This window comes from Pleurodeles waltl, chromosome 6, assembly GCF_031143425.1.
Source record: "Pleurodeles waltl isolate 20211129_DDA chromosome 6, aPleWal1.hap1.20221129, whole genome shotgun sequence".
In the NCBI taxonomy this organism is placed as follows: Eukaryota; Metazoa; Chordata; class Amphibia; order Caudata; family Salamandridae; genus Pleurodeles; species Pleurodeles waltl.
In genome coordinates, this window is record NC_090445.1 from 1258735018 (window position 1) to 1258761586 (window position 26569).

General features: G+C 45.2%; 1 long non-coding RNA gene across 1 annotated transcript in view; it reads right to left on the reverse strand.

Annotated features, from left to right (window-relative positions):
* Positions 1-780: 780 nt before the first annotated feature.
* LOC138300795 (uncharacterized) overlaps positions 781-26569 on the reverse strand; it is a 32099-nt gene continuing 6310 nt past the window's right edge. Inside the window, exons 2-3 of the long non-coding RNA XR_011205008.1 lie at positions 2606-2665; positions 781-1406 (exon numbers count right to left, since the gene is read on the reverse strand). This is a non-coding gene — a long non-coding RNA (uncharacterized lncRNA). The remainder of the gene's footprint in view (positions 1407-2605; positions 2666-26569) is intronic.

A 26569-nucleotide genomic window follows, 5' to 3' on the forward strand; every position in this document is an offset into this window, starting at 1 on the left:
ACTGAAGGTGTCTGAGTTTACATCCAAATAGTTAATCATGCTGAACTGTGTCACAATTGATGTATGAGAGTCATGAAGACAAGAAAACAAGAGTGTCAATGAGAACTCATTTTATAAGGATGTCCTTGATCATCACACTGCAGTCAGACCTAAAACTGTTTCCCCAATACCAAGTCTGGAAGCACTGTTTGTGACTTTGAAAACACACTTATCAACAGAAACACATTGTCATCCATATTAACTGTGATTGGTGGTTGCAACGAAGGGTCGACACTTTGCAAGGTAGCTCTGGGCTAGCTGCCAATCATACAGCTCAGTTGGGATTTGTTTGTAGCATAGGACACAAATGTAATAGTACCAAATTTATGTACACTGAATCCAAACCCACGATCAAGTACCATTCAACACATACTATTAACGGTTAACCAAATATTTATTAGATGCTAATCACAATAGAGGAAACTGAGGGAAAAATCTTACCTACCCTAATCTACCCTGACTACTCATTACCCACAACTGTCCCTAACTAACCTAAGCTACACTTACTTATCACATGCAATGAAATGTTCTAAACATCTACCCCCCACCTCCCTTATGAGAAGGGACACATGGAGGACAACACATACTAACCTAAACACATACTATACTATCCTAAACAAATATATATATATATATATTTTTTAAATGTTTTTTTTTATTTAAATACACAAAAACCCCAACATAGTCCCCCAACCACCCACCCACCCACACACTTAATAAGTAAAAATAGAAAGAATCAGGACCCCCAACCCACTAACACTAACTAAACTAACAGCCTATACCAACCTAACACTAAGCCCCCTAAGCCCACTAACTATAAGAACAAGGAAAGAGGAGGGAGAGTAGGGAATCATGTCCATAGAAAAATGTCTAGAGGTTGGCCCTCCGGAGGGTCCTCTTAATAGACTTAACACGCCGGTTAATGTGACGCACATCCCGGCTCAGGTGGCTCAACTTGCGCAGCACACAGTCCATCTTCCATTCCATTTGGTTGAAGGCTGCAGGGTCAACAGATGGAGCTGTGGCAGTCTGGGTACCAGTGGAGGAGGTCTGTGTTTGTGTGGTGCCAGGCCTAGTGGGCTGTCCTGCACCGGTGGCAATGCTGGGGCCTGGAAGTCCAGCAGATGTAGGACCAACAGTCCCAGCTGTGGGTGGGACCACCTGGCTTGGATTGGTGGTTGTGCTGGTGGTGGCTGTGGTGGACAAAGTAGGGCCACCCTGTGGGAAGGCTCTCCATGCCCCCGAGGCCCGTTCATGACGATATCGCCGGGCCATCCTCCTGAACCCCGACTCCACCAACAGGATGTGCTGGTATCTCATGGCCTGGCGCTGGAATTCACGGACCTGGTCTGGGGTCATGTTTGCAGCTGTGAAGACAAATGCAGATATTCTACATTAGTAACTGCATTGTGTGTAATGGCACAAGAAGTTAATCAGACAATACATCAACTGTACTTGTAACAGCTCATATCACAATACAGATCATTGAATGTCCCTGAGGAAGTACATGGCAGGCCAGCCTACAAAGGTCACATCACACATAGCACATCCATAACTTACAAGATGGGTAACAACTGGCTTTGACTTGCAATCTGAGTTCTGCCAGTTATCAGCTAAGAATCATGCTGCATATCCTCTGCCAAGACCTGGGCTACAAATGTCAGTGTACGGAAAGCAAAACTAAAGCTACATGGTCTGCAAGTTGTAACTGGACTTGCCAGTATAGTACCAAGTGCCAAACCTGAGTGTGTATACTAGGTTGCAACCAAACCGTCACTTATTCACATGTATGTGTAACATACTGGTAGCATTAGTACTAGGTACCCCATTCACAAACCCATGCCCGTGTTTGAGGGTGGGGGGGTGGATAAACAACTATCAATTTCCAACAACATGTACACCGAGGAGTGTATAGAAAACTCCACACGTGTTTGGCTCTACACACACACCACAGGTAAGGCCTATCAACAATAAGGAGTCAGAAAACCCTAGACCAATCATAGGGCCACATATGTCAGGAAATGCAGAACTTGGTACACAACATATACTTCCAGTAAGGCCTGACTTACATCAGGCACAGAGTTGCAAGAACACCCATGAGCATGAATTGCATGCACACCTAGGCCATTGCACTCTAGTTCCACATACTTGTAGCACTACATGTGGAAGTACATGCTGCTAGGAGGTTCTACCTACTGTTTCATAATTAAATAGGTAAATAGGGAAGCGGATGTCTATTGGAAAGCAATTTGCTGTACCAATCTTGGAGAAAGTGGGTGTGACAGGCTGACTAAATCGGAGCTGACTTCCAGTGCAACTCTTGTTGATACAAGTGTCATGCACATGACTGACCCCTGTACTCACAGTGGGGCCTACAGGAATGGCCTACAATCCCTACATAATACCATTGGATACGCATTGACCAAATCAAAACATGTGAGAAACTGAATTCCCACTCATGGAACAAGAGAAAAGCTTGCCCAACGCATCACACCATGCTATGCGTTCAACACACAGGAGTCCCTAACCAGCAAACATAACACATAAGAGACATATCAACACTTACTGGAGTGGTCGGGGTCCTCATATGTCGCCACCTCTCCCACAGTGTAGGGTGCCGGTCCACCTGTAAGGTATTGAAGGAAGAAATGTGCTAAAAATCTGTGCACAGTGCAAACATTTCAGAAACATATTCAATATGTAGGCTGAATAAGGAAAGGGCAGGCATTCAGACATGATGGTACTGGATCTGATATATCACGGCCAACTTGTACATAGCATGGGTCTCCTGTGACAGTTACACACATATCTTCACACATACATAGGCCCTAACTATCATGTGGTTGCAAACATGCGCCGTAATTGGTGAGCAGAAAAAAATATGGAGTGTAATCGTCTCATCATGTGCATCCAAGAGAGACATCCAAATCATGGTTACTTGAGGACTGCATTACCAGTCAAACATGCCTTGTGGCCATGACACATTAATGACACATAGATACAATGTACAGAGGGAGGGGCAGGGACTTTTGTAAGCCCTCCTGTTGTTACATTTGATTCAATTGATGTGGCCCTGCTATGGGGATTTGCACCAACCATGGAGATGTAAAGCCATGTGCATACACTTGGACTGCCATCCATATTTGGAATGTGGCACAACTAACTTCAACAAAAATTCTAAAATGTTAGCTGAGGGCACCTAACACCTTGTCACAATGTTTTCAAATCCATATCTGACATGTATCCAAAAAGATCAAGGAACACAATAACCCAAACATTCATAGTACTTCCGTGAACGCTTTCCTTCCACACTCACCAGACTCACATGAGACATACGTCTGAGCCACTTTGCTATTATCAATTGACGTGAAGGCAACACTCATTTTCACCATCATGTAGTGATTTTAAAGTCAGTCTAGCTATTGCCTCAACACGGTTAGCCAATATGTTGGTACATCTTTACTTCTCTGTCAATAGTACCCTATATAGACATGATTGGCTCCTATTTTGTTTTCTGACAAAAAGGCCGCACCAATTTACTTCATGGAAAAGTATCCTGTAAGTTTGCTGAGCACGTGTTACCGGACAGCTAGCAATTGTGATCCTTACCATAGTGCATCAGTTATCCCTTTATGTTTCCCCAGCATTACACACAGTCAGCAAGTTAGCTGGCAGACATTGTACAAATCCTCTTATGTCACTACAGAGCATTTAATCATGCACATTTACATGCTTAGTACCAACAGTGCCACCAATCATGATTCCCAGGTGGTCCAAGAGATCCTGCTCCCTGGTGATGAGGTCAGCCCACCGGTGCTTCAGCTGGTGGTCACTCCTCTGGCTGGCATACAAACGCTGCAGGTGATGCAGCACCTTTCCCCACCGGATTCTGCGCACCTCTGTTGGATACCCCTGTATCACCCTGCCCCCTGCCTGGATCATAAGTGGCAAGAAATGGCACACAAGCCAGATGAAGCCCCCCAACTCCTCTTCACCCATCCTGCCAAGACGTGGCCTACCAGACATACTTAAAAAGTGAAAGGGAATAGGGGTAAAAGAAATAGAAAGGGGAAAAGGGGGAAGGTAGGGGTACAAATACAGATGAAAAGTAAACTTAACCACTAAAAGAGCCCAACTATCCCCAAAATAACACTACCCACAACAGACACCCACAAACAACAAAAACACAAGATAAATGGACAAATGTAGACAAAACACAGTAGTATAGTATACAGCAACAATATTTATTTCACAAATGGACTTTACATATAGCACACAGGACAAAAAAGCACAGAATCTCAGGACACCACTCACTACACAGCCACACAGTCTAGAAGGATCATAGACTGCAAAGTGAAAATGAAAGTACACCCACTATACATGATCTGTAAACAGGATATCCTATTACATCACTTCCTGTATGGAAAGTCCCACCTTTTTCACGTTATGCGTCATTTTTTGTCTACCAAAACTGTATTTGCATCATTTTTTTTGAGGCACAGGAGTGAAAATTGGCCCGCATCCACATAATAATACATGGCCTGTACAAATATCTGGATGCAGGCTAATTTTCACTCCTGTGCGTAAAAAAAAATGATGCAAATACAGTTTTGGTAGACAAAAAATGACGCATAAGGCTAGGAACGTCAAAATTTCAGTGCATTAACTGGTTTTGGGCAATTTTTCTTGTTTTTTTGTTATGTTACATTTGGGACACATCAGAGATAGGCTGATTGAAGACACTATGGTGTTGATGGTGTATGTTCACATGTGTGACATCATACTGCAGCGGACCATGATCCGCTACTCCATTCACAGTATTTTTACGGTTGGCTGACACAATAGTTGGTCATAAGTGTGACCTACATATATGTGTTGCACAAATTGTGCATGTTTGGCATAAGGAGAGGATAGCAATGTGACGCACATATGTACAATACCTAAATGCCTTTGGCTCAAAGTGTGTTCTTTGGCAATTAATGTATTTGTTGACCAAGTGAGTGTGTATCACATGAAGCATATTTGTACATATGCTTGTATGAATGTGACATCCATGTGCCCAATCCTTAGGTGCAAGTCATTGTGGAAATGAGAGAGGGCATGTGTTAGTCATACATGTAGCAACATCCGTAAAGTGGACTTCCAAGATTTAGGGTCACGTAGACACTACATGTGACATAGCATGCACCAGATAGACGGCAGACGCTTGTTCATGTTAATGGTCCACATTTTCAACATCCTATGTCCTAGAGTTTTGGTAACAGCTTCCTAGGCACTAGTTGGTGAATCCCACAGTGAGTCATACACATGCATTGAGGAAGTGGGTACCATGTTGTTTGCACAGACAGACAAGGGTGAATCTCAAATGTATGATGACACCACAGTTGAGTCCATAGAAGTGAGCCCCAACTATCAAGTGGCTGTGGTGGACCAGCACACAAGACAGCACGTGTCCACATATTACCAGTGATCAATTGCACATAGGTGTCTTGTTCATGTGTGTGGTCCAATGATGATCCTGTATATTTTTTGGGGTGTAATTTGTCACAGTTCAGTCCAGGATTCATCATGAGTCTGTGGCAGCTATTCCTGTATCTACTGAGTATCCTTGGTTGATCAATGTGAGTAAAGTGGATGTGGACATGTGAACCTACATGGGGATGGTCCCACCCTGTCACTAAAGACGTGTAATGAGACAGTCAACAGGGCAACATTGGTGTGCTGAGTGAGATAATGTCTCAGGTGTCATGTTCCGGCAGGTGTCATTACAACATTTGTACACAGGTTAGCCTCTGCAATTCCCACTGCATCTGGGAACATCATAGCCCCTGTACTGATTATTATTGCAGCTATTCACCACACACGGCCCACCACTATGTTGTGAGCAATGTGATTCTGTGTGTGAACTGTCATGGTCCTGACATGTGTGTATTTTTCATGGACATTATCAGAGGTTGCTGGTTGTGCTGAAAGCCCCGTACCCAATCCCTGCCTACGGCCCTGGGACACTGTCACACTTTGTCATTCATGCATAAATGCGACCCAGACAAGGGATGGGCCATGAATTTTGCTTTTCCCAGAGGATTTAACTCAAATGGCACAGTTAAAAGGCAGATGATGCTATCCAATGTATTTGTGTATGCATTGAAGAATCCCATGCCCAATACCCTCTGATGAATGAGAGGTTTGCTAACGCAAGTGTGGTACATATGCAGACACAGGGATACTTTAGTGTGACGCACAGACAGATGCCAGTCAGGCTGACAGAATGCAGGGTGATTCAGGATCCAGCAATTTGACAAGTTACATAATCAGTGGTCTGACTCAGACTGTTTGGAGGACAAACTAGAGAGTTGACATGTCAAACTGTGTATGTCCTGTGTTTTTGAAGGTGACAAATGAACCCAAGGGCTGTGTTACACAGATTAATTAGTATCAATGCTTAATGGTGTAATTGACTAAATGGCAACTCATATGCTGTTCCAGGCATCAGCAGGGGCAGTACTTTTTGAAATGGGTGGTGTGCATGGAGGTGATCACAGGTGTGGGCTGCATCTGTTTCTCACCAGTCCTGTAGGTGAGACTTGCATTCTAAGGGCCAACAGACATTTTCACACTGGAAGCAGTCTACAGGTGCTAACAGGGCTTTGAAACTAGAAGCCAGTGTATAAATTAACCTGACGTCCATGCAGTCAGATGTCCTATGACAGTGGCATACCATAGTAAAGGGTGTAGCACACTGGATTGCTAATGTTGGTCTGTGTGTGTAGAGGAGGGAATATCAGGGTACACATCTTAGTATTCCAGGGACCTCTTCCGACAGGTGGATTGTGACCAGGTGCATGGGTGTGTCAGGAGTTAGGAAATGGGCTGACATGTACATGGAATGTCATTTGTGCAATGCTGCTCTTATGAGTGGCACTTGTGCTGTCTATGTTCTGCTTCTATGGAACTCTAGTCACAGATAGTCCTTGCAAATATTGGATGCAGTTGGACTTACTGCTGTCAAGGGTCTGGTCAGACATTCCTGTTACTGATGCAAAAGCACATTGACTGCCTCATGTATGAGGCTTTTTCCCCCTTATTGAGTGATGGTGTCTTAGTTGTGTGCCATATGCTGCGTTGGACCTTGATTTCAACACGAATGTGTGAAATAGGTGTGGTCCTCAGCTATTGGCCTTCAAAGGAGAAATGTACATGATATATGTCATTAAAAGTGTGTGTGTATGTGACAATTGTATGTTAGGCATTACATTAGCTCTGGGATGTTCAGTGTCCTAATCAGTATCTCAGCAATGCTCCATGAGGCAACACTCCTATTCTGATAAGTGGAGATGAAGGTGTGCAACAATTAATAGCCAGACCATGATGTGGTGATTATTATAGGTGTTTATTGAAATTAGTTAACTAAAGTGGTGAAGGTGATTATATTCAAAATAAATTGTTGACTATCTGTTGCCGCCTGCGTATACCAGCGGCCGTGTTCAGTAGTTCCCCCTCATGTTGTAGGCTAGCATCCTCCTCTTCCTCCTCTTCAGGCATGTGTGGCTCTAGTTCCAGGAGGGGAATGTTCCTTTTGATGCAAATGTTGTGCAATATTGCACGTGTTAGGATGATCCTACAGACCATCTCCGGCGAATATAGGAGGCTACCACCAGTGATGTTGAGGCACCGGAACCTTGACTTGAGGATGCCAAAGGTCCTCTCGACAATGCTGTGTGTCCTCCGATGTGCGTCGTTCTAGGTACGCTCTGCAGCAGTACTCGGGTTGCCAAATGGTGTCATAATCCATGGCTGGATGCCATACCCCTGATCAGCTGAAAGAGAAAAGGATTGGGATCATATTGATGTAGCTGGCCCTATTGAAATGACCTTTCACGGCAGTAGGTGTCTTGTGTTGTCTGTGACTCTTTTGTGTTATAATGTAGCATCCTAGGCTTGTATGATGTACCATCTGCATTGTGTTGTTACCTTGGCTGAACGAGTGTTTGTCTGCTAACCAGTTGTCAGCAGTATGTTTTGGGATTTGCAGTACAGTGTGCCCTCCCTAACATTGTGACTTGTGATAGTGTGTCTTCACTGGGGGTGAGATGATAGTTCCATACACATGTTACAATTGACAGTGTTGTTAACACGCTCTTATCAATGTACCCTGGACATCCCATACCTTTAGACTTATGCAATGGATTAATGTAAAGGTCATTGGGACACTTACATTTTGCAAGGTGACATTTGTGCAACCCACTCCACACGTTGTGATCTTTGACGTCTTAACATTAGGCTGTACATTAATTTCCGATGTGTGACAGGTTCTGTGGTACTGAAAATTCTGGACCCGTGTTATAAACATCGTCGTATCACAACGATTTTGGTATCAGCAGACCGAGAGTGATTAGAATAGTATGCACAAGCATTGTATTCATATTCGGGTAACGAAATCACCCGAATATCAGAGTTTCCGTCCTGAACCCTCGTGTTCCATTTAAACGACAGCCATTTTGTGATTGCCCTCACATAGGCCAATGTCTAATGCTGAAAACGAGTCTGAAGGACACGTACATCTTTGCTGACTCCTCTGTGACCTGGGCAAGCTGACTCCACTGCCTGAAGCCAAACCTGTTCGGCCAGTTTCTTTCCCAGTGGCCGAATGAGATTAGTATCAAGGCACAACACATCATAAACCTTTCATCACACACAAACCATGCCTAATCTTACACACACCTGTCCCTGTTTCTTTCTTTATGACTTGCTTTACAAGGAGGAGGTGCCTGTTTATATTGGGGGTCCGTCGATATCTGATGAAAGTACTAAGCCTTGCCGGGTAATTGATTGAGGGCTAGACAAACTGAAATATGGGCTTGTCATCATAAACCTGCTATTTCTTTGTAGTGAAAATATGTGAATGATCAACTGTAAAATAAGGAATGTTTGCCTGAAGCATAATATTTTGTATAAAAGAGAAGGTTAGCTTTGCAAAGGGAGCAGTCTCCTGAGAATATACACTGTGTTGTACTTCTAGGATACCTGTTACTGGCTGCAGCCAATAAACAAGATCTTTGACTTCACCAAGAAGACTCTGTGTTTCTGTAGTCTGAAACAGGAAGGACTCGAAGTCTTAGGGTGTGTTCCCTGGCACCACTGGGTTCTGAAAAACCCAGTACTTCAGTTGGCGCCCAACATGGGGTGATTTCAGCGGTACCAGTCCAAGCCAGAGGTTCGTGAGGAGCTTCGTGTGAAAATTCTGGAGGGAGGCCGCCACTTCATCGACCCCTGTATGTCGACGTGGTCCGAAAGTCTTTGCTGCGAGGTTCCCCGCTTCCCGACGGCTACGAAGGACTGCTGCCCTGACTATCGCCCTGTTTTGGACCCTTGATGATTTGGTAGAGCGAAACGATAAACGAGTCTTCTGGTGACGTCATCGATACCTCAGTTAAGTATAAGTGGAGCGTCTCCCAGTCCTTCGTTTGGTTCTTAGTTTGGTATCCCCTTGGGATCTTTGATTTGGAACTTGCAAGTACCAAAGCCGAGGGGTTCGTGTATTCACGAGACTATCGTATTCGATAATCCTTTGAAGTTTGAAGCTAGACTAGAGAGCGAAGATGCCTGGTCTTAGCAGATATGGAAATTTGTTTTGTCTTGGTTATAATAGGGATCCCGATTGGAGGACTCGTGTCCGGTTCCTCCGATTGGAACTCCAACCGATGAACTATATGTGAAACATGGCATAGGCCCCCTCACATATAATGAAGTATGGATCCGATACACCAGGAAAGATGGTGTTTTAAAATGGCCCCAATATGGTAGTTTTGACTCAGAGATTCTGAATAATCTGGAGGTTAAACTTTTCAAGAAGAAAGCCCGGCCGGCGATGTTTGACTCTTTCCGCCTATGGCGTAAGGAAGCCAAACAGAAGGAAATTAAATTAGCAAAGAGAAATAAGAGGGAAGAGGGTATCTCGATAATGCAAGCTGCCATGCAGTTTAAAGATGATGAAGAAGAACAGATGAATGAGCAGTTGCACAGGCAACGTAAATTGGTGACCAATAAATGTTATCCAGTTTTTCTGCTTCTTCAGCAAGATGCAGCAAAATAACTTGAGAAAGATCCTTTAATGTCACACTTGTTGAGTTCGCCACCCCCTTATGCGCAGAATGCTACAGCACCTCTGCAACCTTTAGCTGAGCAAACTCCGATTATTGTGCCTCAGGTTCTTCCACAGCCGCCAGCTCCTTTTCAGTTGGCTCCTACTACTATGGCGCAGCCCCTTCAAGGGCCGCCGACTTCGCTACCTGCTTTATCTGTACCTCCTACGACTTTATGTACTACATTGACTGCCTCTTCTGGTGTTCTTCCTGATACTGCCTCTGCGTCTGCTTCTGCGTCTGCCTTGCCTCCCTCTGTTTTTCCTCCTGCTCTTTCATCAACTTCTCCTTCTGTCCGACAGAGAGTGACAGATACTGTTACCAGCCTTATATTTCCTCTCTTTGGGTCGTATGGTGTGACCCCAGATTCGGAGCGTAAACAGTCGCGTAGTCAACTGCCTAATTCTCAAGAGAGAGAAATGTTTGACCGTATGGCGCGTAAATGGGTTGTTTACCCTTTAAGATACAATGTAGAGTCTGTTATGGATGTCTTCCGTCAATGGGGAGCACCGAAACAAAGATACGTTTTTGAGAAAATGTGTGCTTTCCTTTGTGAGGAATTAGAGGATAATGATTTGGAAACAAATCCACCTGATTTGTGCCGTGTACGGTTTGAGTTTGCAAAGGGCACGATTGTGGGTCCCGATGTTGAGACAGCAGTTGCGACGTTGTTGTCCTTTAGGAATAAGGACCCTTCTCAGTCATTGTTCCAACATGACTCCTCTGTTAAAAAAAAGGTGCGACAGTACCCAATGAGAGAAGTCCCTCCGGTATGGAAGGACGCCGTTGCGGCTGATGTTGCTAATCAAATTGATGCTGTCCCAGCTCATTTTCAGCGTGTTTGGGTACATGTTCCGTGGAACCGAGCTGAAGTTTTAGCCCTTAAGCAGACTTTGCCTGATCCCCGTAAAAACCCTGCAGGGTATTATAAGGAATTATCACAGACTGCAGACTCATGCATTATGAATTTAGCCGACATAGACATGTTATTTGGGAATGTTGTTCCACAGCCTTTGTGGGGATTGATTCGCCATACAGATCATGCGCAAGAGTTAGGTGACTCATGGGCTAATATTAGTGCTGCAAATGATAGACAAGTTGGTGGTGCCAAACCTGAGCCTTTGGTAGCAGAACTGCCTGCTAGGATCATTACTTACATGAAGACTTTAATGCCTGCGATGCGTGTGAATTGGGATAAATTGTCTGCGTGTAAGCAGAAGAAAGATGAAACAGTGTCTGATTTCTTCACCAGGTTTGAGGAAACGTTTATCGACCACAGTGGTCAAGATATGAGTACAGAAGGTGGTCAACGGTTGTTCGTCGACAAGTTTGTGCACAATTTGCTTGCCGAGCTGTGTAAGAAATTGAAGGATTCAGAGAGTTCTTGGGCCATTTCATCTTCAGCACAAATATTGGCTACTGCACAGTACTACGAAAATGGGGATAAAGATGAGAAGGATAGAGCAGACAAGAAAACTAAAGAATTAAAAACGAAGGTTCTTTTACAACAGGCGTATCCGCCACGTGGTGGTCAGAGTAACTATCAGCAACCTCAACAGTTCCAGAGAAACTCGCAAAGGTTCGAGTTTTCTCAACCACGTGTTCCTGTAGGTCCCAATCAGTGTTCATATTGTAAAGAAGAGGGTCATTTCAAGTATAGTTGTCCTATTTTGTTACAGCGTACAAATGGTGCTTCTGGCGCAAGAGGTCGAGGTGTTCAACAAGCTCCTAGAGGTAGAGGACGTGGAAGTTTCCCCCAGAACACGCGTTCTTTTCCGTCTCAAAACTCAATGAATAGTTTTGACCAGCAACATAACGCGTCTGGTAGGACGGCTCAGTACTATGCTGACGACTACTATGCAGAAGATGAGAATCTGGAAGGTAATAATTGCTAGGACAGCCATAGACGAAGAGAGGGAGTTTTTTTAGTTCCAGTGGATCAGAATGGACCTTATGTTAAAGTGATTACATCAGGTGTGTCAGAGCCTTTTCTGTTGGATACTGGTGCTACAAAGAGTTATATTATGCACTCAAAACTCCCTGGCGCACCTTTGTCTGGCGAGATGAATGTTTCAGTAGGTTTTTCTGGCGCCCCGGTTAGGAACCCGATTTCTAGTCCTATGTCCCTTTCTGTTGGACCTTGTGAATTGGAAGCACCCCTTATTCTGACGACAGGTTGTGGTGAAAACTTGTTAGGATTGGATTTGTTGAAAAGATTGTATGCAACATTATATTGTTCTCCTTCGGGAGTACAACTTACACTGGGTAGGAAAATGGTCTCTCCAATGTATTTGTCGAAGGATAAACTTCCGACCGAATTGTCGTTTCTTCCTGATACCATTTGGGCTACTGGTCCTAATGATGTGGGTCTGTTGGAAATACCGCCTTATGTTGTGACATTAAAAGCCAATGTTAAATTACCACCCATTCAACAATACAAGATCTCTAGTGAAGGTGAAAAGGCGTTGCTCGCAATCATTTATGATTTAATTGAAAAAGATGTAATTGAAGAGACAAGAGGCAACGTTTGTAATAGTCCTGTTCTGCCTGTTTTGAAACGTACTGACCCCTCTAAGCCACCTGTTTACAGGCTCGTGATTGATCTTAGAGAGGTAAATAAAATAGTTGTGCCACAGTTTCCAGTTGTTCCTGATATCACTGCCATATTGACTATGATTCCAGCTTCCGCCACCTGGTTCTCGGTGATTGACTTAAAGAATGCTTTCTTCAGCATCCCGATTGCAGAGGAGAGCAGGGATATTTTTGGCTTCAGTTTAGGAGGCCGAAGTTTTCGCTTTCAACGCGCTCCACAAGGCTACTGTGAAAGTCCATCAATATATAGTCAGGCTTTAAAAACACAGCTGGATGCAATTGTTTTACCTGACGGCGCTACCCTTATTCAGTACATTGATGATTTGCTAGTCGCTACAGATACTGAAGAGATTTGTAAAGAAGCCACCTTGTTGTTGTTGCGTCATTTGTCTGATTTACATCACAAAGTGTCCCTTTCAAAACTGCAATATTGTCGACAAGAAGTGACCTACTTAGGTCATCTCTTATCGAAGGAGGGAAGGAAACTGAAGACCTCAGAAAGAATTCAGGCAATTGCAAAATTTAGTGTGCCAAAGACACAGAGAGAAGTACGTGCTTTCTTGGGCATTACATCATACTGCAGACAATGGATACCAAATGTTTCTTTGCTGGCCAAACCTTTGGTAGCATTGACCTATAAAGATACACCAAACCCCGTTCCGTGGTCTGAAGATTGTCAGAAAAGTTTTTCCGAATTGCGTAATGCATTGTGTTCGGCTCCTGTGTTGGGTACCCCTGACTACAGTAAGCCCTTTACACTGTATGTCCATGAGAAAGAGGGTTGTGCATTGTCAGTGCTGACACAGTCTTTTGGAGACAAGCAGCGCCCATGCGCATATTTTTCGTCAACTTTGGATCCGGTAGCTAAAGCATTGCCGAGTTGCTTGAGAGCCACAGCGGCAGCAGCTGTTTCTATTCGACAGTCTGCTGGGTTAGTGATGAATAATATGTTGATTGTGATGGTTCCACATGCAGTGGACACGTTGTTAAACAGGACCAAGACACAGCATTTAACTAGTGCTCGATTGTCAGGTTACGAGTTGACACTGTTAGCGAGTCATGTGCACATAAAGAGGTGCAATACGTTGAATCCAGCCACGTTATTGCCAATTTCAGTAGAAACAGATGATGTTGAACAACATGATTGTTTTCTTAGGACAGAAGAAGAAACGAAAGGGAGAGTAGATCTTAAAGATACTCCTCTTGTAAAGTGTGATGGTACCTTATGGGTGGATGGTTCATGCTTCAAGCTTCCGAATGGTGATACGACTGCAGCATATGCTGTCACAACTTTGCATACGATTGTTGAAGCTGCACGTATACCACATAATTCAGCTCAAGCAGCAGAGCTGATTGCACTTACGAGAGCATGTGCGTTATCGAAAGGAATGAAAGTGACCATATATACCGACAGCCAGTATGCGTTTGGTGTGGCCCATAGTTTTGGATGATTGTGGCAAGAACGTGGGTTCCTGACTTCGCATGGAACTAAAATTCAGCATGGTCAGTTGGTGAATGAGCTTCTTGAGTCACTGACCTTGCCATTACAAGTTGCGATTGTGAAATGCAGTGCACACAAGAAGGTTACTGATGATGTCGGTCGTGGCAATGCATTTGCTGACGAAATCGCAAAAGAAACAGCAAAAGATGTGATGAATCGAATGTATGTTGCAGGCCCCGCAAGATGGGTTGGTGACGTTGGAATATGTGAAGATACGATAGAGGGTGTGAAGTCTATTCAAGCTGAAGCTTCAGAGAAAGAGTTGAGTGTGTGGAAAGAAAGTACGGGTAAATTGGATGAAAATGGTTGTTGGGTTGACTTGTCAGAACATCAGCGATGGTTGTTACCCGATGCGTATGTGCTTGCAGTGGTGACAATGGCTCATGGAATGGCCCATATCAGTGTGAAAGGGATTTGTAAGTTGTTGGCTCCAGTATGGCAAAATGCTGGAATTCCTAAATGTGCAGAGAATGTGGTCAAGAATTGCATGGTGTGTCTGAAATACAATCCTGGTAGGGGAACCCCAACTCCAGCTGGTCATTTTGCACCTCCAACGTATCCGTTCGAGGTTTTGCAGCTAGATTTCATCCACATGGAAAGGTGCAACAATCTGAAATACGTACTCGTTGTTGTTTGTGCCTTTTCAAGATGGGTAGAAGCATATCCCTTAAAAGACAACACTGCCTTATCCACAGCTAAAGCCCTTGCTAAAGAATTCTTCCCTAGGTTTGGAATGCCGAGAATGGTCTGGAGTGATAATGGGAGTGAATTTGTGGGTCGAGTGATGAAAAAAGTATGTGAAGGGCTAGGTATCCAGCAAAAATTCCACGCTGCAAATCACCCCCAATCAGCTGGACTAGTAGAGTGCTATAATGGCACGCTAAAACTGAAGTTGGCAAAGATACAAGCGAGCTCTGGTCTTAAATGGCCTATCAACAAGAATGACTGTGCATTCGCGAGTGGGACATAGTCCCTATGAAATTGTGTTCGGCCGCCCGGCCAACATATGGGGAGTGCCAAGACCAACAAAATTCAGTGAGATCGAACACCCTGTACTGCTTGATTATTTGTATGAATTGACGGCTAAATTGCGTGTTCTACACCAACAGGTTCACAATACTCTGCCTCAGGTCTCTGAAGCTCCAGGACATCTTATTGATCCTGGATCATGGGTGCTGGTCAAGAACTTCCATCGGACAAAGAATGACCAGCCCCGTTGGACCGGCCCCTACCTCGTCCTTCTCTCAACAAGATCAGCTGTTCGAGTGGAAGAGAAAAAGAACTGGATCCACGGCGTACACTGCAAGAGGGTCCCTTTTCCCCTACCGTACGACCAGTGGGACCAGGAGGGGATCGCTGACTCTGAGACTGAGACTGTGCCTCGTTTTTTGCCATTTAGCGATGCACGTGTAAAAGGAAAAATTTCTGAACGAGAAAGTGACAATAATTTGCAAGAAGCTGTGCCACCGTCAATTCGATTGAACACTACAGAGCCTGAACTCTTGTTCCAGAACCAGACAGTACCTGGAAAAAGCTGTTATAATTTGAGACCAAGAACTAAGGACAAATAATTTTTTTCCCGTTCCTTTGCTATTTTTTTTAAAGTGCGGCTCTCTCATCTGAGAAACTTTCTTATTTTTGTTTTTTTCTTTTCGAACCGCCATCCGGGTTCAGCTGTAGGGTCGTGGTTGCCCAAGTCTTTGGAGTGCAGCTGAAGACGTTAGGTTGACAGTTCTGGTCGGTCTAAGGGAGTTGCCCTGGACTGACAGAAGCATTCCCTAGCATAGAACACCCTACCACCACGAGCAGCAATTAGAGAGGATGGAGTTTTTCAAGAATGAGAGACCTGCCAAACAGATGGACTTTAAAGCCAGAATGGGTATAATAATGACAAAGAAACGATTTTTGATATTATGGCCCTCATTCTGACCCTGGCGGTCGGCGGAGAGACGGCGGTCGGACCGCGAACAGACCGGCGGTATTAAAAATGGCATTCTGACCGCGGCGGTCCCCGCCGCGACCGACCGCTACTTCTCCACTCCGACCGCCACGGCGGTCATGACCGCGGGGCTGGAGTTTGCGCACTCCGGCCCGGCGGTCGTCCCAAGACCGCCAAGGGTATTATGACCCTGCCTACCGCCGCGGTTTCTTGCGGGCGGGAACCGCCGTGCGAACCATGGCGGTAAGCACTATCGGGGCCAGGGAATTCCTTCCCTGGCACTGATAGGGGTCTCCCCCACCCCCCACTACCCACCCGAGTCCTCCCCCCACACCCTCCACCCCCCTGCCACCCCCCAGAGGTGGTACGAACCCCCTCCCCACCCCCACCCCGACATGCACATACATGTACCCCGACATGCACACACCCCCAACATGCACATATACACACCCCCTACACACACATACACAACGGGGACACATACCCGCACACATACATGCCGACATGCGCACCTGCCGAACAGCACACATTACCCATAGACACAGCAGCACCCCCCGCCCGCATACATGCACTCACACACCCCCTCTACACACTCACACGCACACCCCATGCACGCACACATCACACAACACCCCCCCACCCCCTCCCCTCACGGACGATCAACTTACCTTGTGCGTTGGTCCTCCGGGAGGCGACGGGAGCCATAGGGACGTGACCGCCAACAGAAGACCGCCAACAGAAGACCGCCACACAGAAATGTGGGTCGTAATTCTGTGGGCGGTGTTCTGCTGGCGTGGCGGTGGAGGTTGACCAGTCTCCACTTTCCCGCCGACCGCCAGTGTGGCTGCTGGCGGTTTTCCGGCGGAACGCTCCCAGCGGTCAGAATGCGCACAGCGGCACACCGCCGCGGTCGGCGGTCTTCACCGCGGCGGTAACTCAGCGGTCTTGCGAAAAGACCGCCAAGGTCAGAATGAGGGCCTATGTGTTTTCATGTTGCTTAGTGTAATGACGTTTTTAATAGGATATGTTTTATTCTCTATTCAAGTGACATTTGCACCCATTACTCAGCCCATACCTCCTTCTACTGTTTCCTCGCATTCTTTTCACCCCCTGCCTGAACACGAGTCTGCCAGAAGATTAGAATTTGTCAACAATTCATTCATTCAGCTTCTACACCAATTAGTAGTGAACACAACTAACTGTTGGGTGTGTGGTCTTATGCCTCATAGTACTGATAAAGGTATCCCTTATCTGGTCCAGCCTTTCAGCCATAATGGTTCTGTGTGGGCATATAGAACGGTGTTCATATACGAGTATGAAGCCAACCCCCTACGTTCTGTGAAAGATAATCCTAAGAATAGTGCTCTAGCTAAGGGTATAGTACATATGATTAGGGAAGATATTTCCTATGAGACTATCCCGAGAGATGAGACACTAGCATATATTGGATGGAACATAACAGGATATGGAGTTACTCTGAGTGGGAACCAGCGAGCAAAGAGATCCTCCCCGATTTGGATTGTACCCCATCAGGGTCACCTATGTCTGCAAGGTAATGGCAAGAATCCCAGAGCTCAGTTAGGGAAAAGTATCTGCACTGAAACATATGTTTTTGCGTCTCAGACTTCTCCTTCGTTCTTAGCAGCTAAGGGTACCTATTTCATCTGCCATAATAGAGCCTATACATGGTTGCCCCCTGACTTCTCAGGCACATGTTTTGTTTTGTTCCTGTTACCTCCCACCTACACGGCCGCTGCAGATTACCATAAGACAAGGATAGTTTGAGGTGTCATAAGTAAAGAAGACACTACAGGACAAGAATTTGGAGATTTCGCAAAGGGTATTCTGCCGTTTTGTGGTCCTATGGTGAACAGCAGGAACATAAGGCAATTGACAAAGGTGGTTGAATCCACGGTAGTTGAAACCGCCGGTGCCCTTGGTAATTTGACTGCTGAGCTCCAGTCGGATCGCCTTATGACTCTTCAGAACAGGGTCGCATTAGACGTCATACTTGCAGACCGAGGTGGGGTATGTAAAGTGATCCAATCAAGTTGCTGTGTTTTAATCCCAGATAACGCTCCAACAGTCTACCAGGCCATTTCCAAACTGCATAAGATCTCCGAGTCTATTCACGTGGATAAAGGAGATTGGTCATTGATGGGGTGGTTCTGGGAGCTGATATCCGCCTGGGGATGGAAGACTCTGATAGTCATTGGGATGATCTTAGCCATTCTTTTCCTGTCCTGTCTGTGTGTACAGTGTGCTCCTGCAATATGTGGCCTCTGTGCTACATCGTGTGTAAGGAAACCTGTATCAAGGGACGTGCTAAGTAATAGGATGATGCTACAGCAACATCTCAACGACTTTATGAATATAGACCTGGACTCAGATTAGCGTGAGTATAGGTTATTGCCTATGTAAGGGCAAAAGGAGGGTCTGTGGTACTGAAAATTCTGGACCCGTGTTATAAACATCGTCGTATCACAACGATTTTGGTATCAGCAGACCGAGAATGATTAGAATAGTATGCACAAGCATTGTATTCATATTCGGGTAACGAAATCACCCGAATATCAGAGTTTCCGTCCTGAACCCTCGTGTTCCATTTAAACGACAGCCATTTTGTGATTGCCCTCACATAGGCCAATGTCTAATGCTGAAAACGAGTCTGAAGGACACGTACATCTTTGCTGACTCCTCTGTGACCTTGGCAAGCTGACTCCACTGCCTGAAGCCAAACCTGTTCGGCCAGTTTCTTTCCCAGTGGCCGAATGAGATTAGTATCAAGGCACAACACATCATAAACCTTTCATCACACACAAACCATGCCTAATCTTACACACACCTGTCCCTGTTTCTTTCTTTATGACTTGCTTTACAAGGAGGAGGTGCCCGTTTATATTGGGGGTCCGTCGATATCTGATGAAAGTACTAAGCCTTGCCGGGTAATTGATTGAGGGCTGGACAAACTGAAATATGGGCTTGTCATCATAAACCTGCTATATCTTTGTAGTGAAAATATGTGAATGATCAACTGTAAAATAAGGAATGTTTGCCTAAAGCATAATATTTTGTTTAAAAGAGAAGGTTAGCTTTGCAAAGGGAGCAGTCTCCTGAGAATATACACCGTGTTGTACTTCTAGGATACCTGTTACTGGCTGCAGCCAATAGACAAGATCTTTGACTTCACCAAGAAGACTCTGTGTTTCTGTAGTCTGAAACAGGAAGGACTCGAAGTCTTAGGGTGTGTTCCCTGGCACCACTGGGTTCTGAAAAACCCAGTACTTCAGTTCAATGGTGACCTGAGAAACATGGCTAGCGATGTCACGACCTCAGTGTGTTCCTGTCCACATGTTGCTGTTGTGGTGTATGTGTTGTGTGTCCTAGAGGGTTGCTGTGCAGTGTGTATATAAGTAGGTTTTTGTACTTACCAACAAGTAGTCCATTGCCATACCGTCCATCCTGGAAGTGTTCATTGATGGTGCAGTGACGGAAGATGATTGAGTCATGTACACTCCCAGGATATTTAGCCACGATGTTGGTGATCAATCCCTGGTGATCGACTATGGCCTACACGTTGATGGAATGTGTGCACTTCCTGTTGCAGTAGAGGTGTTCAGTTGCAGCAGGTGGCACAAGGCGTACATGTGTGCAGTCGATTGCACCAAGGACGTGTGGGAAGCCACTGATGAGGTAGAACCCCTGTTTTGTTTCCTGCTGCTTCTACAGTGTGTTAGGGAAGCAGATATGGCGGGGTGTCAGTCGAATGATGGCATCCAGTACTTTGGGCAAAAAGGCGGAGAATGATGGTTGTGATATTCCGGCAACCAGGGAAGCCAGTTGTTTGAAAAGAGCCACTTGCCAGCATATGAAGTACGGCAAGTAGCTTGGTTTCTGTTGGGATGGTGCGGGGTGTCAGCAAAGTTGGGGCCAACTGTGGTTCAATGTTGCGCAGCAGCTGCTGAATGGCCTGCCAGTTCAACCGGTACCTCTGGATGATGTTGTGTTCCCTGAGGCCCTGAAGGATGTTTCTGGGGCGGAATATCCTCTCCTGCCTTCTGCGCTGCCTTTGGGGTCCCTGCTGGTGTTGTTGTAGCTGCTGTTGTTGCTGCTGGGCTCCGCGTCTGCATGCACGCTGGATTAGAATCACCTCCATGGCTCCCTGTTGCTGCTCTGCTGCTCTGCTGTTTGTTCTGTGTGTTCTGATTAAATACAGGTGTGTTTGCCCTATTTTAACGCCTGCCCTGACCCAGGTGTTAATTTTTGACGCAAATCGGGCTGTGCGTCATTTTCCGGCTCCGCCTCCTGGCCGTGCGTCATTTTTGCCAGAAAGCATAAATTCGACGCACTGCCGTTTAAGTCATTTTTTGGACGGGAATGCCTACCTTGCATATGATTTACGCAAGACTGAATTTTGTTTCAAAGTTTAAATACGGGGCAACGTTTGGGCTGAATGTGCGTCAAAATCTTTGATGCACATTCGATGCAGACGGAGTATAAATATGCCCCTCAGAACTTGAAACTCATCGTTTACTCAAAATTGTTTACACCATTCACTTCATATATGCCAACATTTTGAAGAAGGAAAGTGGGTGATTCTAAAAAACGTGATCAGGCGAACGTATTCCTCCTTGACTTCTATTGAAGGAGAGGAAATTTCAGGTGGGACACAACCAAAATAAAGACGTTTTAAGCTTAAAAAATCGGGAGTATTCCGCCTGAATTTATTCCATTAGGGTATGTGTGTAAGGGATTGTACTCAATGCCAGGGCATCCCTTTCTAAAAAAGGGCACTGTGCAGCCACTGAGCAGATCTTTTCCGCAGTCAACCAATCTAGTATGTACTCATGTTTTTGCTCCCACATTTAAATAATAAATCTAACCTACAGAATCTGGCAAAGACCTGCAAGCTCATGCTGCTTGCCAGAGGTTTACTCACAGAACGGTGGTATAAAGGAAACCTTAGAGGCCACCTATAATCTACAAGGAGGCGGCTCCTACAATATCTCCACAATGTCATGCCCTGATACTACTTCTAAACACCTAATAAATGTGGCAGACAACCAGCTCAAGGGTGTAATCAGTGTTGCAGCTTATCTTGTATTGGTTCCAAGCTATCTTATACTGTACGTAATATGTTGTTTAAACTTTAGGCATTCATATTCACAGCGCTTTCTGTCATAGGCTAAGCCCTCACAGCACTATAAATACACATCACTATTCCTAAGTGCACAAAAAGGATTCAAATTAGTAACCTTCTGGCTATACACTTAAATATCTGAAGTGATCAATTTAGGCAATTGAGCAGAACAATGCTATGACAAACTGGGTTATTGGTTGGCGAGAGATGGAACCCTACTCAAGCAGCAACCACAATCGTATGGGTGAACCATAAAAGTCACTAAAATAACCTGTGCTTAACACTCTGGTAGCTTGGCACAGTAGTAGTCAGGCTTAACTTAGAGGCGATGTGATCCGTATTTATGTAGCACTGAAACAATAACAAAGTGAAAAACAATTAATAAAGAAAAATAATGTTGGATAAGGACAACGGAGTGGTAAGAGACCACTTTCTGGTGATGGTAGCCAAGTACTGCTGGAAAACCTACATCTCCAAGAAAGCCACTGCCCTCCCCCCTTCATGCTCCATATCTGCCCCTGTGGTACTTGACATAGTGTGCCAGGTTGACAGTGCTACATGATGAATGCCTCTGGAGAAAGGCGGACATATGGGTATGGATGTAACTATTCGCTGACAGGGGCCTAAGAACATGTGAGAACCAATGAGATAAATGCAACTTTGGGGCCAAGTCAGTTTATTGTGTATAATGCACTGAAGCAAATTGCGTTGGCCAAGTGGGCGTTGGATCAGAAGGCACCGGACACCTGGCTGTTACTACAGATTCTACTTACACACAACACCTCTAGGCAGGCAATCACATGCCTGTATACCACTCTACTACAGCAGGAGGGGGTACAACTAGATAAGCTGAAGAAATGGCGGGAAACACATTTAGTCAGTGCCATATCATGAGGTGACTGGGAGTGGGTTCTCAGAATCCTGAAATTAATCTCCAAAAACTCAAGATTACAAAACAAGTAATTTAACTTCCTCCATCACACATACTTGGCACCTCAACACATAGAACGTATGTACCAAGGGACACCCTCAAAGTGCCCCAGATGCCCGGCCATTGAGGTAGACTTTATTCACATTGTATGGGCATGCCTGGGGATAGAATGATTTTGGGTGAAGTAACTGGGTGTATATCAGAGCTCGTGTTGAGACTGGTTGTAGAGGTGATGAAAAGGTGTGCACTGGTAATAGCAAAGCTTATCAGAAAATCAAACATCTGCAGATTTTTTGACCTTGTATTGGTATTGCCCAAAGGCATTGTCATGGAAAGCAGCCTTTGCACCAAGTGTAGGGAAGGGGCTAAGAGATTTGCATAAGTGGACCATGACAGAAACAGATACATTGTCAGCACCGTGGGCGGTGGGAGGCAGTGGATCCCCATACACGCAATGATGCTTTCCTAGTGAAAATAGACACCAAATCAGACACCAGGTCCACTGAAGTAAAGAATACACAACAATACAATGTATGGGCCAATACCTGTCATGCTCATAGGTGCACTTAGACATGACAGGTATAATTAGTTACCAAGTCTAGCTCAGAAGATCTGCTACAACCGCTGCATACAGTTAACCATGCAGTGCCCCAAAGTGATGCCATACCAACCCACCCGCCCGCCCCCAACGCTGGTATTATGCCTCAGGAACATGTACACCTGTGGGATATAGGATGAATAGTAAAAATCTGGTCAATGGCTTCCTGGACTCAGATAGTTGACTGGTTAAGTGTTAATAATTGTTGTTTTACCCACCTATTTTGGTCAATTCCTGAGACAGTTAGCTGCTGACGACTAAATAACACACTGAGCATTTTCCATTTAGTGCATGACCTGAATGACAATCCTTAACTAAATTGAAATTATGTTTTTTTCTTTTGACTTGTACTACCTTTATTAAAATGAATAAAGAAATATGACAGAAAAAATTTCGAACGTCTCAGTAAGGAGAGCATTTTACAAATTTCTTGCTTAGAAAAGAAGTTGTAGGTTGTTTACCCGTGTAAAAATAGTGAAACATTCTCCATCTTACGTAAATTAAAGTGTAAACTCACTTGAGCGTTTTGAGTTCCTTGCTACCTTTCAATGTTTTTCTTTGGCAGCCCCAGATAAATTACATTCCAGAAGTCAGATCTTAACTGTACAACGTGTTTGCTACTGTGAGTTTTTGAGGGAAAGTTATAAAGGTAAAGTACGTTTATGTCTGTGGAACTTAAACAAGGTTGTGTACTTGCCCCAATATTGTTGAACCTCTTCATTTCAGATCTGAGTAAAGCATTAGATGAGGCGCATTCACATCCCCCAAAATTGGGACAACTGCTGACGTCACTCCAGTACGCAGACGATGTTGTCCTCATGAATCTAACCTCTATTGGCCTGCAGAATTTGCTAAACACACTGGCCGTCAATTGCCCAACAAAGTGGATGACTGTTAACTTAGACAAAACCAAAAAACAAATCTTTGCAAATGGCCATAAAAAGAAGGGTAAATGGCACCTGGGAGGCATCCAGTAGAAAAGAGTTCTAGCTATAAATATCTTGGGGTCTGGTTCCATGAGCGCCACTCTACCAGGCTTCATCTAAATACACTAAGGGGGTCATTCTGACCCTGGCGGTCACCGACCGCCAGGGCCAACGACCGCGGAAGCACCGCCAACAGGCTGGCGGTGCTTCCTGGGCCATTCTGACCGCGGCGGTAAAGCCGCGGTCAGAAAAGGGGAACCGGCCATCCTGTTCCTGTCGGTTTTTACCACCAGGAACAGGATGGCGGGAACGGGTGTCGTGGGGCCCCCTAACAGGGCCCCACAAAGATTTTCAGTGTCTGCTTTGCAGACACTGAAAATCGCGATGGGTGCCACTGCACCCGTTGCACCCCTGCAAATCCGCCGGCTCCATTCAGAGCCGGATTCCTCTTTGCAGGGGCTTTCCCGCTGGGCCGGCGGGCGATCTTTTGGAGATCGCCCGCCGGCCCAGCGGGAAAGTCAGAATGACCGCCGCGGTCATTTGACCGCGGTGCGGTCTTTTGGCGGTCTCCGCCCGGCGGGCGGTGCCCGCCGCCTGCCGGGGTCGGAATGACCCCCTAAATCCTCGCCTTGCTTCACACATCACTGCCTTTCAAAAACTACATAGCAAATTACCCACGCCAACTTGGAACCCAATCCTGGCAGCAATTAAATCAAAATTCATCCCAATGCCATCCTACAGATCAGTAGCCTTCCAGGAAAAGCCAAGCCTAATTTTAAACAATGCCCAGAGCAACGTTTTGCCCCTCATATGCCACCTCCCACTGAATATGTCACCAGCACAAATTTGCTTAGAATTCGGGCTTCAAGAGCAAGGGCTAGTACCAGTCACGGCTCCCGACAACGAGAAGGGGCGGGGCAGCACACACACGGGTGGGGGGTGTAAATAAAAATGTAATTAAAAAAAATAAAAATACTTACCTCCGCTGCACGCTGCTGCTCTGTCCCTCGTCGCTCCAGGCCAGACAGGCACAGACTCACAGCCTGCCCTGCGGCCAATCCTGACGCTGCCCAAAGCAGCATCAGGATTGTCTGGGAGTGCCCAGCCAGGGCGCTTCCACGGAGACTGGGAGCCTGTGCAGGCTCTCTCCAGCCCAGCAGCTGTGTTGCCGTCCTGCATAGAGCACACTGCACATGTATGTTTGGCCGGCCAGAGATGGCCAGCCAAACATACATGTGCAGTGAAGGGGAGTGCTGAACACTCCCCCTCGGTGCTTTTCACCCCTGTCCCCCGCCCCTTTAAAAGTAAAGGATAATAAACAAAGTTTATTATCTTTTCTTTTAAAGGCTTTGCAGCTGCTGTTGCTGGGGATTGGGGGGGGCGGGGGCGACCACCTCCGGTCTTATGGAGGGGCCACCCCTGGCTAGTACAGCAAAGTGCACTTCTCAAGTACCTGTCATCTTTAAGAATGGGCCTCCTGAATACACTAAAAACACTAATCTAGAAAGAGATTCAGAACAACAATCAATGGAACTGTTGGGCGCATGTGAGAAATGAGGCCTTAGAACTGCTGGACGTGCAACATCTTTGGGAAGCACACCTACTTCATAACGATTTTCAACTCGACAAACATACAATGTTATTATCGTGGTCGCAAGATGAGGAAGGCTTTCAAAAGCGTAAAAACGTGTGGCTATGCATCAAGACATATAAATAGTCAACTTGACAGAGCTATCTTTTGGTAATAGCTTGCCTGGTAAAATGTATCACCATTGCAGAGAATCTATTTAAAGTTGGTGTTCAACCCACCAGTGGAACTGTTACGTAAATGCTTCCTCTCCTCCATTGGCACTTTCCACCACTGGCACTTTTATTTTGGCATGTTTGGGTCCATGAAAGGCAATTATTGAAGAGATCTTCTGACTCTTGCATGCTTTTTATCTTGCAATTATTTTTACACTTGTAATATAATATTTTTATAATTCCTAAATGTTTCCCCTCCTTAATTTGTCATTTCTAGGCACAGCACTTTTCGTTCTTGTATGTTTAGTACCAATTAGGACAATTACTGAGGAGATCTCCTGATTCCCGTGCGTTTTTGTATCTTTTACTTGTTTTTTTACACTTGCAACGTTCGTTTATTTATGTAAGGGTTTTAATTAACTGCATCATGATCAATAAATACAAATATAACTGTACAAATGCGTTCGTTGCTGTGACATTTTGAGGCGAAGTTAGAAATGCAATAGTACGTTTATATATGTGAATCTTAAAGTGACAGAGTTTTGCCACTGCTTCAATTTGCACATTGAAAGTGAAGTTAAAGTTGAATAAAATCTATAAGTTCCTGACCATTTTCACCGAAGAAGGACGGCTAGTGATGTTGGCCAGGGAACGGCCTCCCAAAAGATGTGTTCTGGAAAACTGGAATGATTTTATCTTTGGAAGCGTTTAAATTGAAGAAGCTTGTATCCATGCAGCTCCTTATAGAATGGAATGCTACCTGGAAGTCCCAAACTAAAAGCATCTTGATTTTCACTAAGATTAATCACCAGTTGCTTGTCATCTGCCCACATGTAGATAATACACTGAAACCTTCTCCGCAGAGATGGAAGCATTCTTAGGTGAAGATTACATAAAATAGAAGACGTGATCTCCGGGGGACACCTGGCTGTAATCGGTTAAAAAATAAGAAAACCAATTCAATCCTTGGCTCTCAGTGTTTACTCGAACGCACGCCTAGGACCTGAGATGGTGAGCA